At 38.1% G+C, this 17,655-nt stretch overlaps 1 protein-coding gene across 3 annotated transcripts in view; it reads left to right on the top strand.

Annotated features, from left to right (window-relative positions):
* LOC105476782 (ankyrin repeat and fibronectin type III domain containing 1) overlaps positions 1-17,655 on the top strand; it is a 353,243-nt gene that overhangs the window by 199,161 nt on the left and 136,427 nt on the right. The window lies entirely within an intron of this gene.

Genomic DNA, 17,655 nt, shown 5'->3' with positions numbered 1-17,655 from the left:
CTTCAACATACTGATTTCATTTCCTTTGGATATATACCCAGTAGTGGGATTGCTGCATTGCATGTTAGTTCTATTTTTAATTTTGACAATTAGATAGGAGGAATGTCTGCTGTTTACTGCACAGTAGGGTGATGTTGGAATGGTTAACAGTTAGGTGTTGTATATTACAGAGTAGCTAGAAGAGAGGCTTTTGAATGTTCTCACCACAAAGAAATGATAAATGTGTGAGGTAATGGATACACTAAATACCCTAATTTAATGATTATACAACATAAATGTATATGAAAACATCAAGTTGTACCCGATAAATATGGGCAGTTACAATATGTCAATTAAAAAATGAATACATAAATAGGGTTGGGCAAGAAAAGCCTCTCCGATGTGGTAATATTTGAGTTGAATTCTAGATGATATGAAGGAATGCGCTATGAGAAGACGTGGGGGTCAGAGTCTCAGCAGAGTGAATGGCAAATAGAAAGATGCTGAGGAAGGCAGGAATAAGACTGACATATTGGAAGAACAAAAAAAGTCAATGGGGCCAAAGCAAAGTAGCAAGAGGGAGAATGATGACTGAGGGAGAAGTCACAGGGACCAGATTACGCAGGACCCTGAGGCCATGGTCAGTGTTCAACTTGAATTTTGGCGAGTACGATGGGAAGGCAGTGGAGCAATTTAGGAAGATAAATGACATATTCTGATTTACATTAGAAGATCACTAGAGTGCTCTATGGAAAACAGACAGTGGCGAGGCAATTGTGAAATTGAGAAGACCAGTTACAAGGTCATTTTAGTGGTCCAGGAGACAGACTGGATGCTTGGACTAACAACACAGTGATGTTGAGTAGTATCAGAATTCTGGATATATATATATATATATTTTTTTTTTTTTTTGAGATGGAGTCTCATTCTGTCGCCAGCCTGGATTGCAGTGGCACAATCTCAGCTCACTGCAAGCTCCGCCTCCCGGGTTCACACCATTCTCCTGCCTCAGCCTCCCCTGCCACCACGCCCGGCTAATTTTTTGTATTTTTAGTAGAGACGAGGTTTCACCGTGTTAGCCAGGATGGTCTTGATCTCCTGACCTCGTAATCCACTCGCCTTGGCCTCCCAAAGTGTTGGGATTACAGACGTGAGCCACTGTGCCCGGCCCTGGATATATTTTTAACAGCTTTATTGAGATACAACTCACATACCTAAAATTTACCCATTTAAAGTATATAATTCAATTGTTTTTAGTATATGCACAGAGTTTTGCAGCCATCACCACCGTCAATTTTAGAACTTCATCGCCCTGAAAAGAAGCATCATACCATTTAACTATTATCACTCCCCAACCTCCCCAGCTCTTCTCAGTTCTTGACAACCATGAACCTAACTTCTGTTTCTATAGATTTACCTGTTCTAGACATTTCATGTAACAGAATTATATAATATATGGTCTTTTGTGACTGGCTTCTTTCTGGATGTGTTTTGAAGTAGCACTGATAGTACTTGGGGAAGAAAGCTGCACTGGGGCCAATGGCAGACCCCACGCAGGAGTGGATGGGATAATATCATGCAGCACTCACCCTGTGTCAGGCACTTTTCCGAGCACTTTCCATGTATTGACTCCTTTAATCCTCACAGCAACATTATGAAGTAGGCACTCACATTCCCTTTAGTGAAAACTCTCTGACCCATTGACCACAATGGCTGTGAGCCACTGTTTTTATGTTTCCTAAAAGAAAAAAGTAAACTCATCAAACTGTTAGTTTCACTAATACTGATTCACTTACTTCCAAGTGGTGAGACCCAGAAGGCTGAAAGAGAAGCAAGCAAATATATAATTAGAGGTCACATCTCTGCTCCTAAATTTCATAAATCACCACTACCCAAAGACTAGGTACAGAAGCAGATCCTTGTATCAGAAAATTTCTTATTTTAAAAATGCTAAGCTCACCACATCCATATCAGAGACAGTGAAGATTTGGGTTCAGTAGGATTTCAGCTCTTCAAAAGAGCTCTATAGTCAAAGTGCTGCCCCTTTTTAGTGGAACTGTAGGATTTGGAAGGATGATAAATGAGGATGGAAGAAATTGAAATGGCATCTTTGCTGCCTTCTGATTTATTCTGCAACAACGTCTGTCCCAAAGATCCAGGGAGAGAAGGGTGGAGAGACAATCAGAGGGTCTGAACATGGAGAACGCAGACTGAGCCCCATTCTACAGGAACAAGGAGACCATTCATCCAGATGTTGCCATGGCCATCCTGCACTGGGCTGGATGAAACATTAGTCCTACTTACTTACCTGCGACACTACAAAGAACTCTGCTTTTTCTGTGAAAACAGTAAGACTCCCTACCTCCCAAAGCCCCCTGTGCATAATTAAACCTCTATAAAAGAACTCAAGTACTAAATATCTAGTGAAACCAAAAGCAAATTTGTTCAAGAGATCCCTGGTTTTCCTCCTCATTCTCTCTGGGATGATAACCATGTTACCATCACAAAGTTGTAAAGGACAAATGATGGGAGATAAACCCAGGTTTCAATCTCCAGGAAACATGACACCTAAGTCACCTTGGCTACCTAAGAAGGCAAAGAGATACTACCACATATAGACTCACATGTGTAAAAATGGCAATGCAATATTGGTTGTGTACCTATGAAGTCTCCACATGCGACATCTCTGGTTTTCACACCAACTCTGCAGGATAAGGTTATTGACTCCATTTTAAAGATAGGAACTTGTGATTCTGAGAAGTTAACTGACTGTCCCAAGGTCACACATCCAGCAAATGAATAGGGATGCCAAGGACTCAAGTCCAAATCTGTAGGATGCCAACACCTGGAATCTTTCTGCACAAACTCACTGCCTTTCCACATAACCAATGTGGAGGGCTGTGGCCTCTGGGCCCCTGCACCTCTCCCTTTCTACTGTTTGCTAAAGTCATATGATGTATTTCTTTGTTCTATTCTGTGCACTAAGGTGTCAGTCCTGTTGGACAGAGGCAGGATAGAAAAACATAGTGTTTTCAGGCATTTTTAATTCACTTTATATATCAAGTACAAAAGAAGCAGAAATGCTTCTGTACATGAGTTTGAGCAAGCCCAAGAGAAAAACCAGTCTGCCAACCAGAACCAGATAAGCAAACACCTGCCGTAAACTGTTCCTCAGAAGCCAAAGAGGCAGGATATATAAGAGAGGAAAAGTAACAATGAGGTCTGAAGCTCTTAGAGTATTTTACACCTACAAAAATGCTTTTGTCTACGTCATCTCCCTTGATCTTCACAACTGGCTTGTGAGGTAGACTTTGTTTTCTTCATCTTTATCAATAAAGAAATTGGAATTTTAAAGGTCAAGTAGTTATCCCAACACAACAAAGTTAATGGGTGGTAGAGTCAAGATTTAAACCCAGATCTGTATGAACTGCCTTGGTGTTTGTGAGAAAGCTTTGGCATGCTCACTGTTACATGTTAGATGCTCAATTCCTCCCTGCTTTGGCTCTCCATCTGCTCCTCTTCTAATGACAGTTACATATTTCAAAGCAGAGTGCAGAGGCCAGGGTTTCTAACAAGGTTAATTTTCTTTCTTCTCTTTCTCTGTGTATTCCCTTCTGAAAACTAGCCCAGTATTCTTTTCACTATGCCAACTAAGTATCCTCACACAATTCAGAACATCCTCAGTAGCTTTTTCCATTTCTTAACAGGAATCACAGTGACACAGAGGGTTTAGGGACTTAACTCCTAAACCATTGGTCAGGCCTGTCTTCTATCTTTAACCCCCTGATGCCACGTGTTCTTTGTATGCATAGCTTGAAACTCAACCATGTGTGTTTCCTTACTCATAGAAAAATCCCAGAAGCAGTCATCTAAACTTGCACACTGCTCTGAAGTTAAATATATGCAGAACCCCAGCCTACTCATTAGATGAATCCACTATCTTTGTTCAGTGACTTTTTTCTGTTCCTCCTATCTTCATGCAAACAGCACAAAATAATATACTTTCCTTGCAGAAAAACAATCAGCCATTATTGAAGTACAGTCCCAAGTACTTTCTTGCAGACTGATGTGCTGAGCTTAGGAAAGCAGCCACCAAATCTGAAAGGACTGCAACTAGGAAAGCCAATGTATAGAGGAACCACAGGACACCCATTGGTATGCCATGGACTGTTTCATACACTTAGGATCCCAGTCGCTATGACTCATGCTCAATTGAACAACTGCTATCAAAGAAAGACTTGTTGTCTCTGTATACAAAAGCCCCCAGTCATATACCCCTCCCTTTTTCTGACTAACTCATATTCTGCCCCCACCCTCAAACCAATAGCCTCCGGGAGGAATTTGCTGAATCATCGATGGGAGTCTTGCCTTTCTGAGATGGCCATTAAGGCCCCATAGATAGTAATCATAAAGAAACTAGCTCTTTTGCCTATCATGTACAAATTTGGTCACTCACAGAGAGTTTATTTCATTCTTTGACTCTAGTACCTAGTACATAGTAGATGCTCAGAAAATTACAGTTGAATTTTTTTTTTTTTTTTTTTTTTTTTTGAGAGGAGTCTCACTCTGTCACCCAGGCTAGAGTGCAGTGGCGTGATCTCGGCTTACCGCAAGCTCTGCCTCCCAGGTTCACGCCATTCTCCTGCCTCAGCCACCTCAGTAGCTGGGACTACAGGCGCCCGCCACTACGCCCGACTAATTTTTTTGTATTTTTAGTAGCGACGGGGTTTCACCATGTTGGCCAGGATGGTCTCTATCTTCTGAGCTTGTGATCCACCCGCCTTGGCCTCCCAAAGTGCTGGGATTACAGGCATGAGCCACCGTGCCCGGCCTACAGTTGAAATTTTAGCCTTTGTGACAGCCCTGTCTTATGCTACTGGGAGTCACAGATGTCAAGTCTTAGTGTGCACATATACATTCATTATGTGTATCCTAGACAGACACAGACCCACACACACACATGCATATACACAGAATGTATGGAAAAAAACCTTCAAGTATTCCAGTAACTTAAACTTTGCGGTATCTTTTGTTGTTAATACTGTTGTTATTGTTTTCCAGACATTGTTACAGAATTTGGTTGTAGATGTAGCCCTAGTTGTTTTTATTTTTACACTATTTAATGATATGGACCAGTAAGAATGGTGGAATACCTCTTAGTTTCAGTCTTTTTGCCCTTTCCCTTAGCTACATTCTCCTTCTCTCTAGTCCCTCTTCCCTCCTTCTGAATTTCTTGGTGAATGCCTCCCTCTCACTTTCTCTCAGATGCTGCCTGTGGAACTAGAAAGTGTCACTCAGAATTTGTTGTGTCCAGTTACTTCATAAAATGCAACTGCAGAATTGCTGTCATTTGCGTATGGTGCAGACACCAATGTTACAATTTTGGCAGTCTCGTCAGGATGCACCACTCATTTCTGCAGTAGTAAGGGGTTCGTGTTTGTGCTGGGACTGGTCAGGCCATGTCTTAAGAGGTGTGACTATAAACTAATGAGGCTGGTTTTATGTAAACAAACACACTAGAAAGTCTACAATCCAAGCGAATGTTATCCTTCCACATGGTCCTCCTGGGAGACCCCACACTTGCCCCAACAGTGCTGCCATTGCTCTGAACACTTTGGAATTGTCCTCGGAGTCAGTTTATGAGAAAATCTGACTCGTTGCTGAGAGTCACACCTGATTTTTGTTCCAAAACAGCATTGCCTAGCGTCATCACCCTCTGTGTTCGCCAGACTTGGCTTCAAATTATTTAGAGAGATTTCCTGAAATCAAATCCACCCTCAAAGGACAAAGATTTGCAGCCAATAAGAATATGTAAAGAACAAGCCTTAGACAGGTCTCTAGAATGAGCCCTCAATATTTTTTTCTGCTTCACTAAAATAGGGGTATAGATCTTCACCCTAACTTACAAATCTGTTCCTCAAAACTCATCTTATACTGCGTACTCCTCACCCACACCATCCTCCATTCTGTTCCTGTAACCTGCCAGGCTATCTTACCATAGGGCCTTCGTACTGGCTATTCCGCCTATTTGGAATGCTTGAATGCTTTTAATCTTGTTCATTACATGGCCAAATCCTTCTTAACATTCACATTTCAGCTTAAATGTGACATCTTCAAGAGAGGCTTTCTCTGGCCACCAAGTCCAAAGTCTAAAATGACATTTTCTCATCACATCACTGTCTTGTCATTTTGTGTATAGCACTTATGATTGTTCTCAATGTTTTTATTTGCTTATTTTCATCTCTTCTGCAATAGAACATAAATTCCAAAGGATAGCACCTCTCTCATTTATTACTGAATCCCCAGCAAACAGTAGACACTCAACTGAATTTAATTGAATCAATCCCAAGCCTATTTCTTTGGAGGGGGGTGAATATATTATCCCTTACAAAGAGAATGATTTTACTTAATGTTGGGCTCATTGATCTTTTTTATGTTTTCAAATAATTATTTAAACACCAGGTGGCCAAAGTCTAAGTTCCTGTTGCCTGTTCTTTGAGTTGATAGTTGCATTTTTCTGTTTTTTGCCTTAAAATATTTAATTGATGAGATTGTATACATTCAAGGTGTACAATGTGATGAGTTGATATACATATGTGGTATAAAGATTATCATAATCAAATTAATTCACAGATCCATCACCACCCATGCTGTGCATTAGATCCCCAGATCTTGTTCATCTTCTAATCAGAAATTTGTACCCTTTGATCAATATCTCCCTATTTTCCCCACCCCTAGCCCATGGCAACCACTATTCTACTCTCTGTTTCTATGTGTTTGACTTTTTAGAATTCCAGATTTAAGTGAGATCATCCATTATGTCTTTCTGTGTCTGTCTTTTTTTACTTAGAATAATGTCCTCCAGGTTCATCCATGTTGTTTTATAGTCATCTTTTTTTTCTTTTTAAAAAATTTTTAAATATACATGCAACATAGCATATCTTCTCCTTGTCAGAAATGGAAAGATTATAGATAAAGTTAAAAAGTATCTTTGATAGCCCACACAACTCACCCCCACATGCACACACAATCTAGGCTCCCATCCCTCAAAACCCCAAATGTATTCATTGTTATCAGTTTAGAGTGTATGCAGACTTTTCCCCATGATTTTTAACATAAACACAACAACAATAGAATTGTTTGGGGTGCAGCTTTTAAGTTAAACCCTTAGAAAAGGCTAAAAATTAAATTTCTGAGGTCAGAGTGTTCTGGCTTCAAATCCCACAACTGACCTTTTATAGCTGTGGGAAAATTCCTTACTCTCTCTGTGGCCTCATTTCTTCATTTGTAAAATGGATATAATAATTGTACCTAACTTGTATTATTATATATTGCTGTGTAATCATTATCCCCAAACAGCAACCAAAAATAATAGTAAATGTTTGTCTCATGTGAGTCTGAGATCTGGGAATGGCTTTAGCTGGATGGTTATGGCTCAGTCATCATCTCATGGGACCCCATGAGATTGCTGTCATTTTAAGGCTTCACTGAGCTAAAGGACCCACTTCTGAGCTTACTCATAGTGGCTACTGGCATGAGCCCCGCATTTCTTGCTATATGGGTCTCTCCATATGGCTACTCTATGACATGGGAGTTGGCTTCCCCCAGAGAAAATGATCTAAGAAAGAGAAAAAGAGAGACCAGCCTAGGTGGAAGCAACAGTGACGTTTATAACCTAACCTCAGAGGTGACATAGTGTCATTTCTCCAGAATTCTGCTGATCTCACAGAACAGCACTGGTACAGTGTGGGCGAGAACTATACAAGGGTGTGAATACAAGCAGACATAGGTCACTGCAGGCCCTCCTGGAGGCTGGCTACCTTATTACCCATATAAGATTGTTGAGAATTAAGTGGAATAATACCATTAAAACATTTATCACACTACCTGGCCAATTGTAAATGATTTCTAAAAATTGTTAGCCAACCTAACTTTCAAAAACAAAATAAAATGACCCAAGAGTTCCTGGTAAAGAATTTAAATATTTTACCCGTTAGTTATATAGTTTGTATTCCAAAACACTTACCAATAGAAGCACTTTTTAAAATTTGTATAATTTTATGCTCTAAAACTACACTGTCCAACACAGAATCCACTAGCCACATATGACTATCAAACATTTGAAATATATCTCTTCCATTGTCCAATGGAACAGAATAGAGAGCCCAGAAATGAAACCATGAATGGATGGTAAATTGATTTTCAACAAAGGTACCAAAAACATACAATGGAAAGAGAATAGTCTCTTCAATATATGGTGTTGGGAAAACTAGATATCCACATGGAGAAGAATGAAATTGGACCCTTATCTCATACCATATAAAAAAACCAACTCAAAATGGAGTAAAGACATAAATATAAAGCCAGAAACTGTAAAACTACTAGAAGAAAGTATACAGGAGAAACTACATGACATTAGTCCAGGCAATGATTTTTTGCATATGATCCCAAAAGCACAGATAGCAAAAGCAGAAGTAGGCAAATGGGATTAAAACAAACTAAGAAACTTTTTCACAGCAAAGGAAACAACAGTGTTAAGAGGCAACCTGTGTATTGGGAGAAAATATTTGCAACCTGTACATCCAGTAAGGGGTTAATGTCCAAAAAATGTAAGGAACTCAATTCAACAGGAAGAAAATAAATAAACCAATTTAAACATAGGTGGCCAGGTGCAGTGGCTCACGCCTGTAATCCCAGCACTTTGGGAGGCCAAGGCGGGCAGATCATGAGGTCAGGAGACTGAGACCATCCTGGCCAACATGGTGAAACTCTGTCTCTACTAAAAATACAAAAATTAACTGGGCATGGTGGCGGGCGGCTGTAATCCCAGCTACTCGGGAGGCTGAGGCAGGAGAATTGCTTGAACATGAGAGGCAGAGGTTGCAGTGGGCTGAGATTGTGCCACAGCACTCTAGCCTCGCGACAGAGTGAGACTCCAACTCAAAAATGAAAATAAAAGTAAAAATAAGCAAGGAACCTGAATAGGGTTTCTTAAAAGAAGACATACAAATAACCAACAGATTTATGGGAAAAAGTGATCAGTACCTCTAATCTTCAGGAAGATGCAAATTAAGATCACAATGAGAAATGAGATATCATCTAACACCTGTTAGACTGGCTATTATCAAAAAGATGAAAGATAAGTGTTGGTGAGGATATGGAGAAAAGGAAACGCTTGTACGCTGTTAGTGGGGATGTAAATTAGCACAGCCATTATGAAAACTGAGTGGAGGTTCCTCAAAAACCTAAACATAGAATTACCATATGACCTAGTCATCCTACTTCTGGGTATTTACCCAAAAGATTTGAAATCAGTTTGTCAAAGAGATGTCTGCACTTCCATGTTCACTGCAGCACTATTCACAATAGCTAAGTTATGAAATCAGCCTAAGTATCCATTAACAGACGAGTGGATTTTTAAAATGTTATATATATATATATATATATATATATATATATATATATATATATACACATAATTGAATACTATTCAGCCTTTAAAAAGGAAGGAAATGTTGTCATTTGTGACAAAATCGATGGAATTGGAGAACATGGTGCTACGTGAAATAAGCCATGCACAGAAAGACAAATATCTCATGTTCTCATTTATTTAGAGTCTCGTGGACTCTAAAACGATTGAACTCATAGAAGCAGAAAGTGGAACGGTGGTTACAGAGTCAGGGGGTTAGGGACAATGGGGACATGATAGTCAAAGTGTACAAAATCTCAGTTAGGAGAAATAATTGGCTTTATTAAATTTATTGCACTATGTCATGAATATAGTAAATAACAGTGTGTTGTACATTTCAAAATTGGTAAAAGAGTAAATTCCAAATGTTCTCACCACAAAAAAAAAAAATGATATATATTTGAGGTGATGAATATGTCTAGTTAGCTTGATTTAACTATTCCACATTGTATTCACAAATCGTAACATTACTTTGTATCCCATAAATACATATGATATTATTATCAATTTATAATAAAATAAAATTTAAAAAAGAAATGTGTCTAGTGCAAATGAATAAGTGTTCTAAATATAAAATTACATTGATTTCAAAGTCTTAGTACCAAAAATAACATAAAATATAAAATTAATAAATTTTATATTGATTACATGTTGAAATGGTAGCATTTTGGTTATATCGAGTTAAGTAAAATATATTATTAAAATTAATTTCACCTATTTCTTTTTGCTTTTTTATTGTCATGACTAAAATTTTAAATGATGTGGCTCACACTATACGTCTATGGACAGCACTGAAAATATTGGCAGAAGACATGGTTATCTTGTTTCATTACTTAAACCTCCAGTGATGTCATGGGGCAATCTCCTTTGAATTTCCCAAATAATCCACTCAAGTGTCTTGCATGTTGTGCTTTTAGAGAAGATGTCCATTTTCCCCTTTGAGTTTGATGAGTACCAAAAATTCCTTTCTGTGTCATTTGGTCTGTCTTCTTAAGAAATCACCAGTTACAATCTAAGTTATATAAGGACTTTGTGAGTCAACATTCCGCTGGAAAGTTGCAGAGAACACTTCAGATCCCCATGTCTGGGTGTAATAAGTTGTAGGAGAAGAAAGTTTCACAGTAATTAAAATGAAACATTTAATCTCCAGATCTCTAAAACCTTTTTGGAACCACATCTCAATGTCCCTGGGAAAATCTGAAAATGTAATAACAACTTGAGACCTCAGTGAAGCCAAAATAAGTCTTGCGTCCTGAATCTTAAGACGGGTAAATTGGAACCAAGTTTTGTGTTTCTCTGGTATAAGAGTTTTCTAATTAAAAATATTTAATTTTTAGAATTCCCCTACATTACTTTGTTTGTCATTCCTACCTTAAAACAAGTCAGTGGTGAAGTTGTTAGAAGGTTGTCGCTTATAATCAGCAAAAATAAATTTTATTAACTGCCCAGAGTATATTCGTTACAATGCAAGGTTCAAATCTAAGTGACCTTGTTTTCTGCCTTGAAATAACAGAGTTGAAATTGCTATCACTTACTAGTATATATGTCTGAACAGTAACTAGGATGGAAAAATTTTATTTGAGGCAAGAGGGGTTTTTGATGGAAGAACATAGAGTTATTTTATAAAACAAGTATTTTGATTTATTTTGTGTGCTTTTAAAAATATAAGATCAATGGAGGCAATAATAATAAGCAAACCTCCACTAAGAGAGTCTTCTATGTAAAGATTATCATTAGTTTGTTACAAGTTATAAGACAAGTGCTATTATAATGCCAGTTTTGCAAATGAGAAACCTGGGCTCAATATAGCAGAGTAACTGGTTAGGATCACCCATATGTAAGGGCAGTGCTTGATCTATAGGACCCCAAAGCCCTTTTACCGCATTGCTTGCAGTTTGGAAGTACAATCACACGCGCATAACATTTCAGTCAACGCTAAGCTATGTATATGGAGGTGGTCCCATAAAATTGTAAGGGAGCTAAAAAATTCCTATTGCCTAATGATGTTGTAGCTGTCATAACACCACAGTGCAATGCATTATTCACATGTTCGTTGTGATGCTGGTTTAAACAAACCTAGTGTGCTGCCAGTCATATAAAAGTATGGCACATACAATTATGTACAGGACACACTACTTGATAATGACACTAAACTACTATGTTACTGTTTCATATATTTACTATACTTATCCTTATTTTAGAGTGCACTCCTTCTACTTATTAAAAAAATGATGAACTGTAAACCAGCCTCAGGTTCTTCAGGAGGTACTCTAGAAGAAGGCATTGTTACCATGAAAGATGACAGCTCCATGCGTGTTACTGCCCCTTAAGAACTTCCAGTGGGATAAGATGTGGAAGTGGAAAACCGTGATATTGAAAATGTTGACCCTAGGCATAGGTGTAGGCTAGTGTGTGTGTTTGAGTCTTAATTTTTAACAAAAACGGTTTAAAATTGTTTTTTTAATTTTTAAAAAGCTTATAGGATAAGGATATAAAGAAAATATTTTTGTACAGTGGTACTGTTTGTTTGTGTTTTAAGCTGTTATTACAAAAGACTCAAAAAGTTTTTAAAAGTTTATAAAGCAAAAGACTTACGGTATGCTAATTTATTATTGAAGAAAGAATTTTTTCTACATTTAGTGTAGCTTAATTGTATAGTATTTATAAAGTCTACAATAGTGTCAGTGATGTCCTACGTCCTCACATTCACTCACCACTCACTCACTGACTCACCCAGCGCAACCTCCAGTCCTGTAAGCACCGTTCAGGGTAAATGCCCTATATAACTCTACCATGTTTTATCCTTTATGCCATATTTTTAGTATTTTTAGTGTACTTTTTTCTATGTTGTAATAGATTTAGATAAACAAATACTACTGTCTTACAGCTGCCTACGATAGTCAGTACAGCAACATACTGTACAGGTGTGTGGCTTAGGAGCAAGCAATAGGCTATACCATATAGACTGGATGTGTGGTAGGCTGTACCTGCCAGGTTTGTGTAAGTACACTGTGTAATGTTTGCACAACAATGAAATTGCCTAACGATGCATTTCTCAGAACATACCCCAGTCAGTAAGTGACACATGACTGTAATAGGAAAGCAAATTTCAGTTCAGGATAAGGAACCTTTCCAATTCGGAGTTGTATGAAAATGGACAAGGTCATCTCAGTAAACAGTGAGTTCTCCTCATGCAGGAAATTATACAGGACCAAGGGTACTTAAGGAGAGGTATCTGAGGTTGGTTGGAAGGTTTCCTTCTAACTCTGAGATGAAATGATTGTCTTACTGCCTCATTTTGTCATCATTAAAAAAGAGGAACATACCAATAATAATGGAAAAGCTGTCACTAAATCGAAAAATGGTACATCATTAGTAATGGATAAATATGTCCGTCTTTTTCAAGCAAACCAAATAAATTGTTCCCTGAAATCCTTAACAATTAAAATTAGTTTACATTTTACACTCGTTGTATTTTCAAGCTTTAAGCAATTATCAACCGGGCCCAAATTTAGCAATTGCAGGCAAGGGCAAAATTAAGAAACTGTACTGTAAGTGGCAATCCATAGGTTAGATTCTAATGGTGAAGAAAATCCCTTCAATCCCTGATCATTATTTATCTCGGGATTTAAACAGTAACTCTAATTGTATTCTTTGAACACAAAGTTCCCGCGCCACCCCCCACCCCATCCCATAGTTAATTAGCTGGGTAGGTCTTATAACAAATATCCACTCAGAAGCACTGGGAGGTAGAAATGCTGTTGATAATTAAACACCACAATAGCACAGAGCCTGTTTCAGGAGCCACCGACTGGTCTTGCCCCTGCCGACTGCTTACCACACAGTCACAGACCCTCCATTGTGCTGGCATGGCTGCTCAGAGGGACAGCTGCTTGGCTGGAGAAGGGACCAATTGCAATGAGAGAAAAGACCAAACCTTGCAAAGAGATCAGGAGTATGGCCTCCAGGGAAAAGTGTCCTGTGGGTGGAAGTGAAAGGGAAATGAATCCAAGAAAAAGAGAAGTGGATGGGCAGGAATGATAAAAACAGACATAGCCTTTCTATTTTCTAAATCAAACCAACCAGTCAAACTGAGTTCACCAATTTCATACCAAATAGATAACAATCAAGAAATTGCAATATATCAATAATAGGTTGATCTGTGTTCTATTTGGTTTAGAGAAAATCCACCGAGTTCTTTAAGGTTTAGATGAAGATCTTGAATAAGTCATCCCATCTCCCTGGGTCTCAATTTCTTCATCTTTAAAATAAGGAAGTTGAAAATGTCCCCATTCTGCCATCAAATCCAGAGGGTAATAGTTACACTTCTGTAACACCAGATGTTAGTGACAATGAACCTGATCATTATAGATATTCTGACACCACTGACTCTGATACACAAGTTACAAAAGTCTGATTTTTTTTTTTATCAAGAGGGATAAAACACCATGAAAACAAACTTGAATAGACTGAAAATTTACCTTTTTTTTTTAATGCCAATAGGACATCATGTCAGATTACCAGTTATAGGAACAATTCTCTTTTCTTGACCAATCTTGTTTTACCCCATGCATCCCCAGGGTTTTGATACTTGTCGTCCAGTTGAAAACAGGTTGTGTAGCTGTGTCATGTATATACCTTTTTGTGTCAAAAGGACATTTAAAATTCAATTAGGATTAGTAAAAATGGCACTTTTCCATTTTATTCCAGTTTTATAAAAAGTAGAGACAGACTGATGTGTATACTTAGGAATTTTTTCCTTTTGTGTTCTGTCGCCAATGAATGTGGCTAAAGAGCTTTGTGATATACTGGTTCACATCCTACCCCTTTGCACTTGTGGCAACAGATGAGTTTGCAGTTAGCTAACGGAAGTTTCCAAAGGGTTTTGCTACATTCTAATGCATGTATTCGGGTTAGGGGAATGGAGGGAATGCTCAGAAAGGAAATACATTTTATGCTGGACTCTGGACCATACACCATCTCCAGCTATTTACACACACCTTTCTTTAGCATGCTACAGTTATTAATCTGGACATTGGAGGAATTGGCCACTGTCACTGCTTGTTGTTTGTGCATTTTTTTTAAAGCATATTGGTGCTAGAAAAGGAAGCTAAAGGAAGTGAATCTGTATTGGGGTACAGGAATGAACCTTCTGCAACATCTTAAGATCCACAAATGAAAGGAGATAAAAATAATGTCATAGGTAAGAAACACAGCAACAATGACTTATCATGTAAATGTGGAGGCTATCAACAAAGAATGGGCTTGAAACATTATAAAAAAATTGATAATGATTTATTTAATATGATTTCTCAATTGTAAAAAAAAAAAAAGAAAAGAAAAGAATATGCCCCCATTCCAGGGTGGCAAAAATAGAAATGGGATTCCCAGAACAATTTTCAAGCTTCCAAAAAGCCTAACTATCACACCATTACTCAAGATAAACTACACAGTCTAATATAATTATCACATTTACTTGCTTCTACTTAAAATTTATTAACCCAGTTTGTTAGGTTGATTATCTCATTCTGAACAGATGCTGCTTCTATTGATGGTTATATACGTCGTTAATAATAGGGAGAAACCTGATCACTTTATAAGTCAGCTGGTTTGGTAGACAAAAAAAAAACTTTCAAAAGAGGGTGTTTTATTAGGCTATTAAAAAAATCCACTGGAAAAAATAAATAAAGATTTGCTTGCTGAAATGGTTGGAAACCAGTGGCTCAGTCAGTCCTTCTCTGACTTGTGCATGCAATTACTTTTCACAACAGATGCAAATGATAGTCTCAAGGGCACCTGTGGACTTAACCTGGAAAAAAGGGATAGAGTTTTACCAAGTTTCCCTTTTTTCAAAATCTTCCATTTTTGAAAACACTTTCCATTCTTCTCCATAATAGACCTATTTAATTTCTAAATAATATGCTTAATCAAAATCTGCACGTAAAATTAGATGCTCCAAGAAGACACATTCTTTCCTATTGTGTTTTTAGAGATGATCATTTCTCCCCCTACTTCACCCACCATCACTACCATATTACGTTAGAGTTTAGATATCCCAGTTTGAGGTGCACTGGGATCTAAATAATCTTGCAGGGCTCACCCAGCTATAAAATTCTGTCTTTAAGTTTCTGAAGAGGCAAAATGCATTATCTTGAAGAGGTGGAATTCCTTTACCATTATAACGCAAATTGCATCTAAAGCCCAGAAGGAAAGGGAAAATGCAGAAACAAAATGTGTGGCTCTAGGAAAAGCAGAAAAATTGTCAGAAGGAGCCAAGCATAGCTCAAGAGAAGCTGTCCATCTGAAATGCCACCTGGAATTCATACCAGTAATAACTGTTGTGGATATAAAAATTAATAGGGGGGATTTCATAGTATTAGAAAAATTTATTTTTATAAATCATGTGTCTATCACCCAAGTGTTGACGCATGCATGCAATTCAAACATCAGGCATACAATAAAAAGCTCACTGGATAACTTAACAAGGACAATTCCCCCATTTTCTCTATAATTTGGAGTGGAAGAAGGAGGGGGGAGTGGGTAGAGAGTGCAGTTACTGGGTCAATTAATCAACCTGAAAACTGTGACACAAACTCTGACGCCTAACCTATGTCTAAAAATACACAAATGTATACGAATTTGTTTTAAACTGTCAATGCCTATATTTAGGACCTTCCCAGCAAGGCTATAATGAGACTGTGTTTGAGGGCTTCAGTCATAGCAGACTCTACCATTAATCTGAAGTTAGTTAAATTAACAGCATTTAGTACTGACTTGTCAATCTCACTGCTCCAGGAAATTGCACCTTGAGGCTACTAATATTGCCAATTTTTCCACTGGAGTGTGCGCCCGCGTGTGTGTGTGTGTATTTTTTTTCTCCAGAACCTCTGCGTTCATACCCCATCATTGCTTCCCTACGTCCACAGCACTTATATTATCATTTATTCTGGCCTCCTTTAGCCTTCCCCAGGGATTCTGCATAGTGTAGCTGCTCAGTGAAAGAGTTTTTTAGCTTTATATTTATTTGTTTATTTTTCTGTCATGGCTCATGACTGAGGCTTTTAAAAAAAAGTGTGACAGTATTTAGAGTACATGATTGACTGCTACAGCAACATTCATTAACCATGACAAATCTGCAGCGAAACACAGTCCTGAGTGTTCTAAACAGCAACTTTAAAAAGAAAGAAGAAAGAAAGAAAAAGAAAAAAGACTCAACTCATTTTTCATTGACCTCATCTGTAAATAAATTTAGACTGATGGTGCACAGAGGCAATAATAAATTAGTATTCATTTCCTGTAATTAATGCAAACATGCCTATGAACACAGAGAATATGAATATATAACCACCTAATTTCCATTTCAAAATACACCTAACAAATTTTCACTTGAGTTATCTTCACAATATATTCCCCCTTAATTAGAAGAATGAAATAGTTATATTTCTTTCCCACCCACCAGAGAGAAATATTGTTTTGGTCACAGGGAGTGTCAAACACATTTCAGCAACAGATCTGCAGGACTTTATTCGGGTTTACTTGGTTACTTGGTTATCCCCTACCATATTCCCATGCTGAGGCCATCTTTTGTCAGTTAACCAGAAGGGGCTCTGAAGTGACCAAGTGACCATCATGGCAGGCCCTCATGTGCATAACAGCCATGAGGAGATCATAAGAGGCAGCCTCACTGCTCACCACAAGAAAGGGAAATGTTCCTTGCCATTCATTGACATGAACACAAGGGCAGGATGGCTAAACAATATGATGTAAACCAAAGAAGACTATCACATATTGGGTAAAATAGAAATAGCATGCTCTCCAACCTCTCTCAGCAAGAGGGGCTTTATAGAACTTATCCTTTTGAGCGTTGGTATCTCTGGAGATCATTCCTACCATTATACCACAATCAAAGATCAATTTCTGATCACATTCAAGTCAGCCAGTCATCAGAACTCACTAGCTCAACTGTGGCAGCAGTAGTGGAACTCTTTGTAAGCAATAAATACGTTGATTAACAATAATAAAACTATGCCTCTAAGATACACATACAAAAATGTCTATAAGCTGGGAAGAATGTGTTAAAGGCAGAAAATCTGAATCAGGTTCTACCAAAAACAAAACAGAACTTCATCAGAATGCAACTTGCCTCATGGATGACTTTTCCTAGGGTCTTCCTGGCCGTACGGAGTTTTGCCCCTTCGTGTTTGTCC

This window comes from Macaca nemestrina, chromosome 17 (assembly GCF_043159975.1).
Source record: "Macaca nemestrina isolate mMacNem1 chromosome 17, mMacNem.hap1, whole genome shotgun sequence".
Classification (NCBI taxonomy): domain Eukaryota; kingdom Metazoa; phylum Chordata; class Mammalia; order Primates; family Cercopithecidae; genus Macaca; species Macaca nemestrina.
The sequence above is the reverse complement of the archived record's forward strand: the minus strand, read 5'-3'. Positions and strand labels throughout refer to the sequence as shown.